Source organism: Podarcis erhardii, assembly GCF_964252035.2.
Source record: "Podarcis erhardii genome assembly, chromosome: 3".
In the NCBI taxonomy this organism is placed as follows: domain Eukaryota; kingdom Metazoa; phylum Chordata; class Lepidosauria; order Squamata; family Lacertidae; genus Podarcis; species Podarcis erhardii.
Genome location: NC_138507.1, coordinates 117,845,115 through 117,861,638, shown reverse-complemented (window position 1 = coordinate 117,861,638; position 16,524 = coordinate 117,845,115). Strand labels below are relative to the sequence as shown.

Here is a 16,524-nt window from a genome sequence, read left to right as displayed (position 1 = left end):
TATTGCAGCTTGTGGAGGAATCCTAGAATCACGCTTAGAAGTACAACTCTAGGTTAGCTCTGCCATATTATTGCTGAAAGAGAATTCTTTTGAGTTACAAGCTTTAGTTATCATGCTCTTTCCAACCTCATAGGAAGGACCTGTGCAATCTGGTTCATTGTCCAGCTCATCATGATGCATTTACTTCTTACTGAGTTTGATGGGACTTTGTGTTTTAGGAGACTGGAATCCAAATTTGCAGGGCATCCCTTTTTCCATGTCCTCTTTCTCCCTCTCTCCCAAACCCTTTCCCTAATCTCAGTGCCATCACTCCTGCCCTAGTTCCTGAGAGGGACATGTGATCACTGTGAGAACATGATGCTGGATTAGATGGTCATTCCATATGGGCACAATTTATTTAATGGGATGCCTTACTTGCCTTTTTCATAATGACCAAAGGCAAAATATAAAAATACAGATACAATGGTACCTCGGGTAAGGTGCTTAATTTGTTCTGGAGGTCTATTCTTTCTTCTTCTTTTTTTAAATAATATTTATTGAGCATTTTCAAATATAACAAAAAAGAGAAAAGAAATAGAACATCCATTCTATAACCTTATTTTCATTAACATCTTTCCAGGACTTCCCCACCCCACCCCCTCTTGTATTCCAATTCCTTCAAATAAATTCAACAAGTTCTTACCCCAAGTTTTAAACTTATTACAATTAACCCAATGTTAAGAATGTTTTTCCCTCCCCTAAAATCAACCCCGCTCCCTTCCACGAGTTCCCCTCTTTAATATGCAGAACAGATTAAAATAAAAGAAAATAGAAAAAAGAATAAAGTATAATTTAACACCCTTTGGATTCCAAATTTCCCTCCCCCCTTTCCCGGTTGCGTTCCCCAATGTCCATCAATGCCTGTTGTCATCCTGGAGATCCCACATCTAGGCCGAAATCCTTCAGAGGTCCACTTTGCCGTCTTTTTAAATAGTCTTTGCCGTCTTTTTGATCATCTTTAGTTTCGAGCGTCCAGTCTTGGAAGAAACTCTATCTCAAAAAGGTCCATTTTTTGTCCAATTCTTATTGTTCATGTTGTTCTTATTATTCTCTCTCCTCATTTTTCTCTAGTTTCTTTTCCTGCTCTCCTGCAAAAATGTTCCAATTCCAAAAGCTTCTAAATCTCCTACAGAGGCTTTGTTATTCAGGAACAAAACTTTACGTCAAGTCCCTTCCATTCTTCAATAGATAAGTCTATTGTCTCCTTTAGTGTAGAGACCTCTGTAGACAAAATAGTGTTCCATTTCTGCAGTTTCCCAGGAGATAAAAAATCCAGTTCAAATTCCATGCCAGCAATACTTGTAGTGTCCCACAGCCGCTCTAGGGGGATTATAGTTACTCAGTTTCCTTCCAGATCATACCCAACAGTCAAAGTAACTTGTTATTCCTTATTTTAAACAATTTATATCTAATTTGTAACAAATGTAACCGGCAAAGTCCTCATAACAAAGTTCGCTTTTTACTCTTCAGCTTTGACAGCTCCTTTGACAGCTGTCAAAGCCTCTGTTTCTCCTCTCCCGGCGCTCTCGCGGATCGCTCCCGGTCCCGGCGGGGGGGGGTGCATTTTAGCTCACATTCTACTTTTCTCCTCCAGCCCAGTCTTATAATTTTCCATCCTGAAATTAGTAGCTTTATCAAACTTAGGTAGCACTCGATCTTAGTTGTTAAATCCTTTGCTTTAAATCCTCTACAACAGGGGGGAGGCTGACTTCCTTTTTGCACCTCCCCCACTCGCTCCTAATTTAAAATTTAAAGTTTTTTCCTTTTTTAAGTCCAGTTTCCAATTACTCACGGGTTATTCTTTTAATCCGAATTTTCAATGGAAGAAGTCAGCGCTCTCCGCCAAATGGCATGCGGCTTCCCTCGGCAGGGGAAGCGGAGGACTCATAACACCACCCCCCCGGCACCCGCTCCGCAGCCTTTAGAAAGGCTCCTTCGCGGGTCGGGGGGGCGCAAACGGTGCCCGCCGAGTCACCATGCCCATGGGTTTCAGAGCCCATGGTTTTTGAGGGTCCCCGCGACGCCGACGCGGTAGAACCCAGCCCCTGCCGAGCAGGCTCCCTCCGGAGCTCGGAGGGAGTCCGCCATTCGGCGATGGCGCCAACCCGCCTGATCTCTGGAGGTCTATTCTTAACCGGAAACTGTTCTTAACCTGAAGCACCACTTTAGCTAATGGGACCTCCCACTGCCACTGCGCCGCTGGAGCACGATTTCTGTTCTCATCCTGAAGCAAAGTTCTTAACCCGAGGTAATATTTCTGGGTTAGCAGAGTCTGTAACCTGAAGCATATGTAACCCGAGGTACCACTCTAGATATGAAATAGATGTAAAATGTATAAGTCGTACAAACTCTAAAAGCAAATAGTTGAAACCAGCAAGGGCATAAAACAATAAAAGGAAGCAACACACACAACCCCCACTAAAACATATTTAAAAAGCCAGTAGAATATTGATTGAACTGCTCCATTGGTGGTTGGCCCCCACTAGAACTGGTAGGGCAGAAGGCAAGGAGGCCAACAGTGGTTGAGTTCTACAGGGGCTACAGGAGGAGGAAAGCAACAAGCAGTTTGAAATAAGAAGGCAGGCAATAAGAAGTTCACAAAAGTGGAAAGATAAAGATAAACCAACCAAGGAAGATTGGTTGAATAAACTGACAGGTTATGTTAAGTTTGGCAAGTTTGACAAGAAGAATCAGAGACCAGGAGGAGTCTGTGATTAGAGAGGGGTGGAAGCTTTGTGGTATTTGAAGAAATGTAACAACAGACACGGGTGGACCTAGGGGTGCGGGTGGCACTGTGGTCTAAACCCACTGAGCCTCTTGGGTTTGCCGATCAGAAGGTTGGTGGTTCAAATCCCCATGATGGGGTGAGCTCCCGTTGCTTGGTCCCTGCTCCTGCCAACCTAGCAGTTCAAAAGCATGCCCAAAAGTGCAGGTAGATAAAAAGGTACCACTTCCGTGGGAAGGTAAACAGCGTTTCTGTGCACTGCTCTGGTTTCAATGTTCTATTGCGCCAGAAGCGGTTTGGTCATGCTGGCCACCTGACCCAGAAAAACTATCTGCGAAGCGGACAAATGCCGGCTGCCTCGGCCTGTAAAGCGAGATGAGCGCCGTAACCGCAGAGTCATCTGAGACTGGACTTAACTGTCAGGGATCCTTTATCTTTACCTTTTAATAACAGATTAATACACATGTAGGATTTGAACTGTAATCAGCAGTAAAGCAATGTAGATATTAAGTAAGGATGAAGAAGGATGTTAGGTATAATATGCAGCAGAATAAGGGGAAACAAGGAAACAATGGAGGGTTGGAGGGGAAGTTCGGTTTGTTAAAAAATATTGGGGGGAAACCAAATATGTAATTAATTTTGAAAATCAAAAGAAAATTGTAAAAAAAGGGGGCAGGCAAGCAGGCAGATGGAGGCAATCTGATTTTTGGGAGTGGTGAGTGCCCAGTTTCCCCTAATGGAACAGAACTACTTTCACCATCAGGATGCTCTGCCGGCCAGGATCTCCCCTCGCATAAACGTAAGTTCCTGAGGTCTTTGCTCTTTTCTATGTCTATTGACCCTTGAAGTATTTCCACGAATGTTGCTTTTCTCTTTTATATGCAGACCCTGGGCTGCCCCAGCCAGACGATTCTGCACGACTTACGGCGATCCGGTGCCAAGGCGGCGATGGATACTGCCTGCCCCGGGGCTTCTTATGTCACAAAGCCTGGGTATTCAAAGAAGAGTTTAACAACTGCCCTGCAAATCTGAAGTGCTGTGTGCGCTGATGTCAGATGTCAGCGTCCTGAGAAACCCAGTGGCAGACCTTTCTACAATCACCAGGAAGAATGTGCCACTCCGCTCCTTTTGCAGAAGTTGCTGGTTAATTGATTCCACTCCTTTCACCAAATCATGGGTTAATTCTCTCTCCTTCTTTCAATAAACGACTCATTAACTGCACATAAACCTGGCTCAGGTGGATTTTCTTTATGTTTTCTGTTTGCCTACATGAAAGATTGGGGAATCTGAAATCCTTGCTTATATAATAATAATAATAATAATAATAATAATAATAATAATAATAATAAAGGGTGGCTTAGTTGGGGCAAGGGATGTGGGTGGGACTATGGGTTAAACCACAGAGCCTAGGGTTTGCCAATCAGAAGGTCGGCGGTTCGAATCCCCGTGACCGGGTGAGCTCCCGTTGCTTGTTCCCTGCTCCTGCCAACCTAGCAGTTCGAAAGCACACCAAAGTCAAGTAGATAAATAGGTACCGCTCTAGCGGGAAGGTAGACAGTGTTTCCGTGTGCTTCTCTGGTTTGCCAGAAGTGACTTAGTCATGCTGGCCACATGACCTGGAAGCTGTACATCGGATCCCTCGGCCAGTAAAGTGAGATGAGCGTCTCAACCCCAGAGTCGTCCACGACTGGACCTAATGGTCAGGGGTCCCTTTACTTTTACCTTTTTAATTTAGGGCAGGCTTTCCACAAAGCTTGGCTTCTAATGACACAACACTTTGCATGTGTACTCAGGGATCATTGCCATTATGTCTACTGGAGTTTAATCCCAGGACAGTGGGAAAGGAGTACTCAAGTTCATTGGTTGAGTGTTTCCAACCAGCATGGCTAGTGTTCATAGATATTTTCCTCTCTATTTCCTCCCCCGCCTTTCTCTTTTAAGACTCAGGACATTAAATTGATAGTTCATCTTCTGTTTTTTGTGTTACACTCAGGGGGTAAATTACTCCCGAACATGGAGGTTTTAGATGAAATGACCTTGTCTTGCGGAAGGGGGGGGGGGGAGATTCTTATATATAACTGTAGGTACAGTTAAAGGACCCCTGGACAGTTAAGCCTAGTCAAAGGCGACTATGGGGTTGGGGCGCTCATCTTGCTTTCAGGCCAAGGGAGCCGGCATTTGTCCACAGACAGCTTTCTGGGTCATGTGGCCAGCAGGACTAAATCGCTTCTGCTGCATGGAGCACTGCGACAAGTGCCAGAGAACATGGAAACACCATTTACTTTCCCACCAGAGTGGTACCTATTTATCTACTTGCACTGGCATGCTTTTTGAACTGCTAGGTTGGCAGGAACTGGGAAAGAGTGATGGGAGCTCACCCCATCGCAGGGATTCAAACTGCCAACCTTCTGATCGGCAAGCCCAAGAGGCTCAGTGGTTTAGACCACAACATCACCTGCGTCCCTATATAACTATAGAGTTGGAAGGGACCCTGAGAATCATCTAGTCCAACCCCCTACAATGATAAGCAGCTCTCCATTACGGGGATCAAACCTGCAACCTTGGCATTATCAACACCAGGCTCTAACCAACTGAGTTTGCACTGAAAGTAAGGAACTTCTGCTTGAACACTCCAGAGACAGGGCTGACTTTCTGAGAATGATGGGAGATTGGGGGGGGGGGGAATTCTCTGATAAATTATGACTTCACTTCCACACGATCTTGAGTTGGTTTAAGAAGTTTCACATGCAACCAATGGTATCTAATAGCATGGGAAACTGACACGCGGACAAATAGAAGAAGATGTCTTCACCCCAGTTTGGTTCCCCTTTCTCACATACACAGCCCAACAAGACAACAACAAGAATCCCCCGACAGCATACAAATCAATCTGGCTAACCTGATTAAAAAATACACACTCACACCCCACTCTCACACAAAAACAACGCTCCCTACAGCCAACCAGACAACTAACCACACCCTAAGCCACACCCAACCTCTCTCACCACCAAGGAAATACAAGAAGTGAATAGTAAGAAAACTCATACAAGTAACACTGACGCAACCCGTCTCACACACTAAGTAGAATAATAGGAGCATAACCACCTCACCTGCCACTCCCCCCTTTTTCTTTCTTTTTCTTTTCTCTCTTCTTCTTCTTCCTAACTGCTTAAACCAATTCATAAACCAAGAACTTATCCATTGACCACTAATAATGAAACATGTGTTGCAGATATTTTCCCACATTTATTATGCTATTTTTGTCATATGCAAATGACATGAGAAAACGTGGTATACTTGTTTGCATAGCATTATTCTTGTTTATAAAACCCAACTTTTTTAAAAAAAGAAGTTTCACATGCAGGAGACAGAAGAATAAGTCTTGTCTGTGTATACTGCAACAAGATACCCCCACCACTAGAAACATCCAAAAGGTGCAGAAAAGGAAAGACCTAATGGATCGAATGGTTGGAGCAAATCCCTTTTGAGATTTTTTTTTTTTTGCCACATTTGGGGGCTATTCAGCTTAGAAAAAATTGGGGGACTCAGTAGAGGTGTGCAAAAGTATGCATGGAGTTGAAAAGGTAGAAAGGGAGCTGTTTTCGTCCCTCAGGTAAGAGCTGATGGGAAAAACCCTTCTCCGTCTGAAGCTCTGGAGAGAGCAGTTGCCAGTCAGAGTAGACCATATTGGGCTAGATAGGCAAAAAGCCTTTTACAAGGAGCTGCCTGTCTTCCTAAAGTTGGGTAAACCTTCAGTCAAAAGCATTTCAAGAGCTTCTGAGTGGGCATTGAGAGCTGCCCTTCAAGAGCATTGGCACAGAGTTGACTCAATCCTGCTCCTAATTTATTGGTGCTTTGCCAGAGAAGAAAAAATATTTGAATAAATACCAGGGACTCTGCATACCTTTCCAGAAGTTGTGAGCACCCCTTGGGTTCTTTACGCCCATCAGAAATGGTGGACATATGCAGCTTACCTTTGAGTATGAAAGCCCTTCGCCTAGTCTTTACTGTCTTCTTGGTTCTCCACAGCCAGGCCAAGCTGGATCTGTGGTCTGAAGGCAGACTGAAAAACCACACGGATTCCGAGGCTGAGTGTGCTGCTTATCAAGCAGATGTTAAGCTGAGGGGTTCTTTCAGAACAAAAAGTAAAGCAGTGTTTTTCACTTAGGAACCGTGGGGGTGGGGTGGGGTGTGTGTGTGTGTGTGTCTGTGTGTGTAAAAATTCTAGAAGGAATCGAATTTAGAAGGAGGCCTGTTGGTAGAGATGGGGGAGAAAGTTGATTCGGTTCACATCTAAAGGCAAATATACCAACGTTGCACTTTCTGAGGCAATATATTAGCTGAACCACGGCCATCCCTCAAAAGCAACACTTGTCTACATATACCAGGGCAAAATGTACACACAGGTGCATATATTGTTAATATATGAAACTGCATTATCTTAGGGGAAATGGCTTGCCAAAAATGTATGCATTGGGCAAAATTGCATCGAAATACATGTGCATTGGGATAAATTTGTAGCTGATGAATTTTCAGGAGGACTTGCCATTTCACAAACTGATATGGGAAAGTGGAGAACTGCATACAAGTTTGGAAAAGAAAAAGAAGAGGAGGAGAATGGACAGATTCACCCATCTCTGGGTAAGCTGGCTTCTGGCAATACATTGACAGGATTTTATAGAAACATAAAATCTACCTCACATGGATCTGTCCAGCTTCATGGTTCATTCATTGGCCAGCTGTTATTAGCTTATATGAAGACAGAACATAGCTCTCAGGGGCAGCTGAGGCCATGTTACTGCCTGCTGCAATGGACAGGCTGGTGTCCTCTCCATACTACATGTGGAATCTTACAGGATTAGCACTTGAATCTTACTTTACACTGCTGCTGGGACCACACAAAGCATGAGGCTAACTTAGTCTGCTGCTGTCTCTCCCCTGCCAACAGAGGCAGCTGCCTTGTGCTGTCCAGTGGGAGAGTTGGCCCCGAAAACATGTCCCACAGTATTTTGCAGTTTCTCAGGGGGAAAATTGGTTGAAACTTGATCCCTGCATCTTTAGCTGTCAGACCGATGCAATGATTATATGGTGCAAGGTTTATAGCAGGAAACAATTCATTCATTCTAAAACCACCAGCTCCACTGATTACAAAAGCCCCACCTTGCTCTCGCCAGTTTCCCCAGTTTTTAAAAAAAACATTTCAGGCGCCTTCTGAAAGATGTCCGCAGTTTAGGTATTGGTGAATCAATTGATGCTGAATTGCATAGCTAAGGTGAGAACAGAGAATCAGCGTTTGAAAGAAGCAGAATGCTAATCCCAGCAATTGTTGGATTAACAGTAAAGTGAAATAATTTCAGGTGGTTTCAACCAATAGTTGACAATGGATGTTTGATGTTGGCAGCAATCTCAGAACATCATTCTCCCCATTTCCTGGTATAAATTGTATAAATACCAGCAGTGCTTCCAGAGATTCTGTATCCTTCTATATATTGAGCCTTTTCCTTCCATTAGTATCAAGGGTGCAGCAAATCTTCAATGATGAAGTTGCTTTACGTTCTCTTTACTGTTGCCTTCTTGGTCTTCCAGGTTCGGGCCAATCCCAAACCACCCTCCAAGGTTGAAGGGGAAGCCAAGGAGTTTCTCGAGTCTCGTGCTTATAAAGATGACGGTAAGTTGGTCTGAAGAACCTAGATTTCAATGTATCTATGTGGGGTTTATTGTCTGTCAGTTTGGCTGTCGGGTTGTACCAAGCAAGATGACGTGATGGACTAATTTAATTAATAAATTAACCCCCTGTAGTTATTGAGAGGTGAGAAAGAATTCTAGAATCCCACTTGGATGTGCAATCCTAGGTTAGCTCAGCAATGGGGTTGCATAAAGAGAATTCTTTAGACTCACAAGCTCTAGCTGCCATGGACTTTCCAGCCTCACAGGAAGGACCTAGGCAAACTGGTTCATTGCCCAGCTCATATTGGGATGAGGGAATGCATTCAGGTTCATTGCTTACTGAGTTCGACAGGACTGTGTGTTTTAAGACCTTTTCCCTGACTTTCTTTCAATGGCTGTGGTAGTTCCCCCCCCAGAATCCTTTAGGGGCAATCTGTCAGAAGTTGCATTGTGGCAGTGGCTGAGACTAGACTCAAAAGTGGGTGAGCCATTCCCTCTCTCTGTGACCCCCTTTTCTCTATCTCCCACCCCTTCTCTCTTTCTCTCCTCCACCTTTGTTTGTTTCACTCCTCCCCTGCCAGTTTCTGAGGCCCTTGGACTGCAAGTTGCTCGCCCCTACTCTAGAGCACTGCTGAAAACTCATCCCCCCCATTACTTTTTTGGGAAGTGGGGAATTGCTGAAAACAGTTTCTGCTTAAGTTACCGTCAATGTTATCTTCTGTAAGACGTAAGACAGGCATAGGCAAACTCAGCTTCCCATATGTTTTGGGACTACAACTCCCATCATCCCTAGCTAACAGGACCAGTGGTCAGGGATGATCGTAATTGTAGTCCCAAAACTTCTGGAGGACCGAGTTTGCCTATGCCTGAAGTAAGATGTTAAAAGAGGCATGCTGTTCGTGCATCTGCACCTTCATATTCCTCTCTGGGAATTTGTGTGCTTAATGTTGCAGCCCTGGTAGTAAGAATGAGGGAGAGATTCTATTCAGTTTGCACTCCAGCCATTGTTTGAAATTTGCCCCTTCTGTGAATTTTGCAAGGTGGTTCCCAGCTCAACAATGTGTCCAAAAATGCATATGTATTTTCTGCTGAAATCTGCCCTTCAATAAGTCCTTTGCTCTTCGAGAGCTCTTCAAGTATTTTGAAGAATGCTGCCCTTTCTTTCTTTTTATATGCAGGCCCTGGGCTGAACCCAGAACCAAAGGATTCTTCACGGTTTCAGGTGGTTCTGTGTTCTGACAATGATGGCTATTGCCTGCCACGTGACTTCCAGTGTCACAATGGCTTGGCGTTCAAGGAAACATGGAATGACTGCCCGTTTTCTGATGTTCTGAAGTGCTGTGTGCGCTGATGCAAGAGAAGGTGGAATCCCGAGAAACCCCCGGCAGAAGTTTCTGCAAGCACGAGGAAGAATGAGGAACTCACTCTGAATAAATCATGTCTTAATTGATTCCAATCCTTTCCGCATCTTTCATCTTTCAATAAACAACGTATTCACGGAACACACAGCCTCCTCAAATTGTTTTTCTTTATGTTTCCAGTCTAAAAGGTAAAGGTAAAGGGACCCCTGACCATTAGGTTCAGTTGTGACCGACTCTGGGGTTGCGGTGCTCATCTTGCTTTATTGGCCGAGGGAGCCGGCGTACAGCTTCCGGGTCATGTGGCAAGCATGACTAAGCCGCTTCTGGCGAACCAGAGCAGCACATGGAAATGCTGTTTACCTTCCCGCCAGAGCGGTACCTATTTATCTACTTGCACTTTGATGTGCTGTCGAACTGCTAGGTTGGCAGGAACAGGGACTGAGCAACGGGAGCTCACCCCATCACAGGGATTCGAACCGCCGACCTTCTGATCGGCAAGTCCTAGGCTCTGTGGTTTAACCCACAGCACCACCCACGTCCCACGTCTCCAGTCTAGATCCCTGTATATGCAGCTACTGTGCTCCTTTTCCCCAGTTTGTTGGTGCGCACGATAAAATTGCACCATGCTGCGGTGAAAGTGTGCTTCTTTCCTTGCATTAATCTGAATTTATGAGAAAGCTTCCCTGCCAATGCAGCTTGGCATCATTTGGCATCTTATAAGGCTAATATAGCCTCCTGAAGCTTTGCACAGATAGACTGTTTCCCACTGAATGCCAAGGGTTTCTGAGAAAGTAACAGGCATGCATATGTGTGCATGTGCCTGCTTAATCCCTTCGTTTCCCATTTTCCACATCACAATGAAACCAGGTAAAATGCTCTCTTTGCAGGACTGGAGGCTGTGGAAACCAAAGAAACTGATTCCTGTACTGCAAGGGGCTGGATTACTATGATTCCAGGAATATAACCCTTGATTGATTGCTGGCAGGGAGGGATTCTTCTTACATCTCTCGCCCTCACCTAGCCAGGTCCTTCAGGTATACTGGACCGAGGCCATTTAGGGCTTTAAAGATCAGCACCAACGCTTTGAATTGTGCTTGGAAATGTACTGGGAGCCAGTGTAGGTCTTTCAAGACCGGTGTTATATGGTCTCGGCGGCCGCTCCGAGTCACCAGTGTAGCTGCCACATTCTGGATTAGTTGTAGTTTCCCGGTCATCTTCAAAGGTAGCCCCACATAGAGTGCATTGCAGTAGTCCAAGCGAGAGATAGCTAGAGCATGCACCACGCTCACAAGACAGTCTGCGAGCAGGTAGGGTCTCAGCCTGCGTATCAGATGGAGCTGGTAAACAGCTGCCCTGGACACAGAATTGACCTGCCCTTCCATGGACAGCTGTGAGTCCAGAATGATTCCCAGGCTGCGCACCTGGTCCTTCAGGGCCACAGTTACTCCGTTCAGGACCAGGGAGTTCTCCACACCTGCCTGTCTCCTGTCCCCCCAAAACAGTACTTCTGTCTTGTCAGGATTCAACCTCAATCTGTTATCCACCATCCATCCTCCACCCGCCTCCAGACACTCACACAGGACCTTCACCATCTTCACTGGTTCTGATTTGAAAGAGAGGTAGAGCTGGGTGTCATCGGCATACTGATGAACACCCAGCCCAAACCCCCTGAGGATCTCTCCCAGTGGCTGAATGTAGATGTTGAAAAGCATGGGGGATAGGACGGAACCCTGAGGCACCCCACAAGTGAGAGACTAGGGGTCTGAACACTCATACCCCACCACCACTTTCAGAACACGGTCCAGGAGGAAGGAGCGGAACCACTGTATAACACTGCTCCCAGCTCCCAGCCCCTCTAGACCAGTGTTTCCCAACCTTGGGCCTCCAGCTGTTTTGGACTACAACTCCCATCATCCCTAGCTAGCAAGACCAGTGGTCAGGGATGATGGGAACTGTAGTTGAAAAACAGCTGGAGGCCCAAGGTTGGGAAACACTGCTCTAGACTGTCCAGAAGGATGTTATGGTCGATGGTGTCCTCTGCAAATAAAAAATAAAATAAAAAATACATACACACACACCAGACACACGCATGAATCACAGAATTGTAAAGTTGGAAGGGACCCCAAGAGTCATCTAGTCCAAACCCCTACAGTTCAGGATTGGGTTGCATCATATGTTTCTTTCTGAATATCTGTCATTGACAATAATAAAGAGAGTGATTGATTGAATCTGGCCGCATTCTGTAAGGCCTGTAAGGTATTCAGTAAGCTTGGGTGTTGTTAAGTCAATAGATACATAATCGCATATTTGAGGTGACAACAAAGAGAATAATAGTTTGGGGAATCAGAATTTCAGGCTCACAAACATTTCATAAAACACAAAATGAAAGTATTTCAAATGATTTGGATTGTTGAGTGTCAACAGTTGATTTGGCAACAGTCTCTAACACCATTCTTCCCTTTTCCTGGTATAAACCGTATAAATACCAGCAAAGCTTCCATAGATTCTCCACCCTTCTCTTCACTGAGCCTTTTCCTTCCATTAGCATTGTGACTGCAGCCAATCTTCCACCATGAAGATGCTCTACGTTCTCTTTGCTGTTGCCTTCTTGGTCTACCAGGTCCAGGCCAATCCCAAACCACCATCTGAGGATGAAGCCAAGGAGCCTCTTGACCCTGAAATGAAGTTGAAAGAGGGTAGGTTGGGCTGAAAATGGTCATTCTTTCATATTGCAGCTTGTGGAGGAATCCTAGAATCACGCTTAGAAGTACAACTCTAGGTTTGCTCTGTCATATTATTGCAGAAAGAGAATTCTTTTGACTTACAAGCTTTAGTTATCACGGACTTTCCAGCCTCATAAGAAGGACCTGCGCAATCTGGTTCATTGTCCAGCTCATCATGATGCATTTACTTCTTACTGAGTTTGATGGGACTTTGTGTTTTAGGACTTTCGTCTTGACCTTCCTTCAGAGGTTGGGATGGGCTGCCCCCCCCCCCGAATCCTTCAGCAGCAATCTGTCAGGAGCTTCTTTGTGGCAGTGGCTGAGACTGGAATCCAAATTTGCAGGGCATCTCCTTTTCCATGTCCTCTCTCTGCCTCTCTCCCAAACCCTTTCCCTAATCTTAGTGCCATCAGTCTTGCCCTAGTTCCTGAGAGGGACATGCGATCACTGTGAGAACAGGAAGCTGGACTAGATGGGCATTCCATATGGGCATAATTTATTTAATGGGATGCCTTACTTGCCTATTTCATAATGACCAAAGGCAAAATATAAAAATACAGATACAATGGTACCTCGGGTAAAGTGCTTAATTCGTTCTGGAGGTGTATTCTTAATCGGAAACTGTTCTTAACCTGAAGCACCACTTTAGCTAATGGGGCCTCCCACTGCCACTGCGCCGCTGGAGAACGATTTCTGTTCTCATCCTGAAGCAAAGTTCTTAACCCGAGGTAATATTTCTGGGTTAGCAGAGTCTGTAAACAGAAGCATATGTAATCTGAAGCGTATGTAACCCGAGGTACCACTGTAGATATGAAATAGATGTAAAATGTATAAGTCGTACAGACTCTAAAAGCAAATAGTTGAAACCAGCAAGGGCATAAAACAATAAAAGGAAGCAACACACACAACCCCCACTAAAACATATTTAAAAAGCCAGTAGAATATTGATTGAACTGCTCCATTGGTGGTTGGCCCCCACTAGAACTGGTAGGGCAGAAGGCAAGGAGGCCAACAGTGGTTGAGTTCTACAGGGGCTACAGGAGGAGGAAAGCAACAAGCAGTTTGAAATAAGAAGGCAGGCAATAAGAAGTTCACAAAAGTGGAAAGATAAAGATAAACCAACCAAGGAAGATTGGTTGAATAAACTGACAGGTTATGTTAAGTTTGGCAAGTTTGACAACAAGAATCAGAGACCATGAGGAGTCTGTGATTAGAGAGGGGTGGAAGCTTTGTGGTATTTGAAGAAATATAATAACAGACACGGGTGGAGCTAGGGATGTGGGTGGCACTGTGGTCTAAACCACTGAACCTCTTGGGCTTGCCGATCAGAAGGTTGGAGGTTCAAATCCCCATGATGGAGTGAGCTCCCGTTGCTCGGTCCCTGCTCCTGCCAACCTAGCAGTTCAAAAGCATGCCAAAAAGTGCAGGTAGATAAAAAGGTACAGCTTCTGTGGGAAAGTAAACTTCTCCGGTTTCAATGTTCTGTTGCGCCAGAAGTGGCTTGGTCATGCTAGTTACATGACCTGGAAAAACCTTTTAATAACAGATTAATACACAAGTAGGATTTGAACTGTAATCAGCAGTAAGGCAATGTAGATATTAAGTAAGGATGAAGAAGGATGTTAAGTGTAATATGCAGCAGGATAAGGGGAAACAAGGAAACCATGGAGGGTTGGAGGGGAAGTTTGGATTTGTTAAAAAATATTGGGGGAAAACAAATATGTAATTAATTTTGAAAATCAAAAGAAAATTGTAAAAAAGGGGGGGCAGGCAGGCAGATGGAGGCAATCTGAGGTTTGGGAGTGGGGAGTGCCCAGTTTCCCCTAATGGAACAGAACTACTTTCACCATCAGGATGTTCTGCCAGCCAGGATCTCCCCTTGCATAAACGTAAGTTCCTGAGGTCTTTGCTCTTTTCTATGTCTATTGACCCTTGAAGTATTTTCACGAATGTTGCTTTTCTCTTTTATATGCAGACCCTGGGCTGCCCCAGCCAGACGATTCTGCACGACTTACGGCGATCCGGTGCCAAGGCAGCGATGGATACTGCCTGCCCCGGGGCTTCTTATGTCACAAAGGCTGGGTATTCAAAGAAGAGTTTAACAACTGCCCTGCAAATCTGAAGTGCTGCGTGCGCTGATGTCAGATGTCAGCGTCCTGAGAAACCCAGTGGCAGACCTTTCTACAATCACCAGGAAGAATGTGCCACTCCACTCCTTTCGCAGAAGTTGCTGGTTAATTGATTCCACTCCTTTCACCAAATCATGGGTTAATTCTCTCTCCTTCTTTCAATAAATGACTCATTAACTGCACATAAACCTGGCTCAGGTGGTTTTTCCTTGTTTTCTGTTTGCCTACGTGAAAGATTGGGGAATCTGAAATCCTTGCTTATTTAATAATAATAATAATAATAATAATAATAATAATAATAATAGATGGCTAAGTTGGGGCAAGGGATGTGGGTGCCATTGCGGGTTAAACCACAGAGCCTAGGGCTTGCTGATCAGAAGGTCGGCGGTTCGAATCCCCGTGACCAGGTGAGCTCCCGTTGCTTGGTCCCAGCTCCTGCCAACCTAGCAGTTCGAAAGCACACCAAAGTCAAGTAGATAAATAGGTACCGCTCTGGTGGGAAGGTAAACGGCATTTCCGTGCACTGCTCTGGTTCGCCAGAAGCGTCTTAGTCATGCTGGCCACATGACCCAGAAGCTGTACATCGGCTCTTTCGGCCAGTAAAGTGAGATGAGCACCACAACCCCAGAGTCATCCGCGACTGGATCTAATGGTCAGGGGTCCCTTTACCTTTACCTTTTTAACTTAGGGCAGACTCTCCACGAAGCTGGGCTTCTAATGACACAACGCTTTGCATGTTTACTCAGGGATCATTGCCATTATGTCGACTGGAGTTTAATCCCAGGACAGTGGGAAAGAAGTACTCGAGTTCATTGGTTGAGTGTTTCCAGCCAGCATGGCTAATGGTCAGAGATAGTTTCCTCTGTATTTCCTCTCCCACCTTTCCCTTTTATGACTCAGGCCATTAAGTTGATATATCATCTTCTGTTTTTTGTGTTAAACTCATGGGGTAAACTACTCTCGAACATGGATGAAATGACCTTGTCTTGGGGAAGGGAGGGAGTTTTTTTGTATATAACTGTAGGCAAAGGTAACTGTAGGTAAACCAACTGAGTTTGCACTGAAAGTAAAGAACTTTTGCTTGAACACTCCAGAGACAGCGCTGACTTTTTGAGAATGATAAGTGATGGGGGGGGGGGCGGAATTCGACTTCCTGTTTTCAGATGTTCTGAAGTGCTGCGTGCGCTGATGCAAGAGAAGGTGGAATCCCAAGAAACCCCCGGCAGAAGTTTCTGCAAGCACGAGGAAGAATGAGGAACTCACTCTGAATAAATCATGGGTTAATGGATTCAAATCATTTCAGCAAACCATTGGTTAATTTGTCACTCATCTTTCAATAAACAACCTATTCATGGAACACACAGGCTCCTCAGATTGTTTTTCTTTATGTTTCCAATCTAAAAGGTAAAGGTACAGGGACCCCTGATCATTAGGTCCAGTTGTGGCCAACTCTGCGGTTGCAGTGCACAACTTGCTGTATTGGCTGAGGGAGCCGGCGTACAACTGCCGGGTCATGTGGCCAGCATGACAATGCCGCTTCTTGCGAACCAGAGCAGCACACGGAAACACCATTTACCTTCCTGCCGGAGCGGTACCTATTTATCTACTTGCACTTTGACGTGCTTTCGAACTGTACGGGGATTTGAACTGCCAACCTTCTGATTGGCAAGTCCTAGGCTTTGTGGTTTAACCCACAGCGCCACCCACGTCCCGCGTTTCGAGTCTAGATCCCTGTATATGCAGCTACTGTGCTCCTCCCCCCGCCCCCCAGTTTGTTGGTGTGCATGATAAAATTGCACCACGCTGCAGTGAAAATGTGCTTCTTTCCTTGCATTAATCTGAATTTATGAGAAAACTTCCCTACCAATGCTGCTTGGCAT

The 16,524-nt window shown here is 45.1% G+C and overlaps 1 long non-coding RNA gene across 1 annotated transcript; it reads left to right on the top strand.

Moving 5' to 3' along the window:
- Nucleotides 1-8,247: 8,247 nt before the first annotated feature.
- Nucleotides 8,248-9,929, top strand: LOC309338847. The gene is made up of 2 exons (XR_014155082.1): nt 8,248-8,432; nt 9,610-9,929. It is a non-coding gene; the product is annotated as an uncharacterized lncRNA (long non-coding RNA).
- The last annotated feature ends 6,595 nt before the right edge of the window (nt 9,930-16,524 follow it).